This window comes from Octodon degus, unplaced genomic scaffold (genome assembly GCF_000260255.1).
Source record: "Octodon degus isolate 3935 unplaced genomic scaffold, OctDeg1.0 scaffold00100, whole genome shotgun sequence".
Classification (NCBI taxonomy): domain Eukaryota; kingdom Metazoa; phylum Chordata; class Mammalia; order Rodentia; family Octodontidae; genus Octodon; species Octodon degus.
The window spans coordinates 5,754,004-5,756,274 of record NW_004524676.1 but is presented as its reverse complement, the minus strand read 5'-3'; positions in this window follow the sequence as shown (position 1 = coordinate 5,756,274).

Below are 2,271 nucleotides of genomic sequence, written 5' to 3'. Positions count from 1 at the left end.
CTTGAAATTATACTACAAGGCTACTGTGATAAAATCAGCATGGTACTGGCAACAAAATAGACCTGAGGATCAATGGAATAGATTAGAAGACACTGAAGACCCAACGAACACACTCAGCCACCTTATCTGTGACAAAGGGGCCAAACATACTCACTGGAAGAAAGATAGCGTCTTAAACAAATGGTGCTGGAAAAACTGGCTCTCTACATGCCGAAAACTCAAACTTGACCCAGGTCTACCACTATGCACTAAGTTAAAGTCAAAATGGATTAAAGATCTAAACATTAAAACAGAGATACTACATCTCCTGGAAGAGAAAGTGGGAGGAACTCTTGAAGACATAGGGGTAGGCAAAGAGCTCATGAACAAAAATCAAATTGCACGGGAAACACTTGAAAGAATCAACAACTGGGACCTGCTCTTACTGAGAAGTTTTTTCATGTCAAAAGAAATCAACAACAAAGTGTAAAGATAACCCACAAATTTGGAAAAAATCAGGACAAATAAGTACTCAGACAAAGGTCTGCTCTCTAGAATCTATAAAGAACTAAAAAACACTGGGGCCCCAAAATTTAAAGACCCAGTCCAAAAATGGACATCTGAGATGAACACACAATTCTCAGAGGATGAAATTAAAGAAGCGAATAAACATATGAAAAAATGCTCCACATCACTAGCCATCCGTGAAATGCAAATTAAAACATTGAGATATCATCTGACCCCAGAAAGAATGGCTATCATAAAGAAATCACCCAACAACAAATGTTGGAGAGGCTGTGGGGGAAAAGGAACCTTTCTCCACTGCTGGTGGGTATGTAGACTGGTGCAACTGATTTCTTTTATGGAAATCAGTGTGGAGACTCCTTAGAAAACTTGGACTGGAAATTCCATTTAAACCAGCTATTCCTCTACTGGAAATTTTCCTGGAGGATCTGAAAACATTATATCATAGTGATATATGTGTGCCTATGTTTATAGCAGCACAATTTGTGATAGTCAAATTTTGGAAACAACAATCAATGATGCCCATCACTTGAGGAATGGATGAAAAAGATGTGGTATTTTTATACAAAGGTGTATTACTCAGCTATAAATAATGATAAACTCGAAGCCTTTATACTGAAGTGGATGCCACTTTAAGTGAAATAAACCAGACAAACACATTTAAATATTATATAGTTTACCTTGTATAAGAACTCAAAAGAAGAAATACAAATAGAAAGGTATAATACAAGTAAAAGGAAAGCAAGAACTCGAGGACTAACTAATTAAGAGAAAGGAGAAAAGCTAGGAAACATGACAGTGACAAGCCATACAGTTATATGTAGAAGATGGACAAGGCAATGATCCTGAGAATCTCCAGGAGATTATTGAATCTAGCAGTTAACTGGAAAGATTCTCACCCTAACTATATATACTGATACCTGTGAACTAAGCAACTGCACTGAAGATGTCAATTTGTAATAGTAGGTTCATGCTTGGAGTGCCTGTCATTTTGGTCTTCCGAATACGAGCTGCTTGTCATGACATGCCAGTTGCTGCTGTGCTGTCTCTCAGGTAGATGATTGTTCAAAACGAAGGGGGTGGTGAATGAAGGCAGGAGACAGGTAAAGGGATGTTGTGGGACTGTCCTGCTACAAGCTTGTATATGGTTAGATTTTTGGACTTATGTGTGAACCTAAGAATTATATAATTCTTTATGCCTATTTTTAAAATATATTCTAATTTTTAAATGTTTTTTCATTATATTCTGTAGGAACTTAAAGTTTAACGTATAAATACTTGAGGAAAATACCTGGTTTCATGTTATGCCTAAGATGTTTGATATGCAGACAGATTGTGAGCTTAAGCTTAACAGCCTAGGTTGTATGGTAATAACAATAAGCTTGTCTTCTGGAGGGTTAACAACCTAAGTTTGCAGACCAAAATTAGAGAAAAAGGCGGGCCGCAAGGAAAGCCAACACTTTGGGCCTAGCCTTCCAAGGTCAATTAAGACTCAGGACATACGAGAACATGTACTGTAACATCATGGAACTCAGTAGTGTCCCAAATTTTCTGATCAAGGAGATTATGGGGCCAAAGAGGAAAGTGGTCGATGATGTACAGTGTGCCTAAGCAGAGTCACATGGAGAGAAAACATTCTCTCAGGATTTCACAGAGAGCACATTTTCCAAGCAACAGCCATGACTCACACCCATGCGGCTGACACTGACAAAGGTTCTATAATCTGAGGTACAGGATCTCAGGATAAATCCCGAGGGGATTTCACTG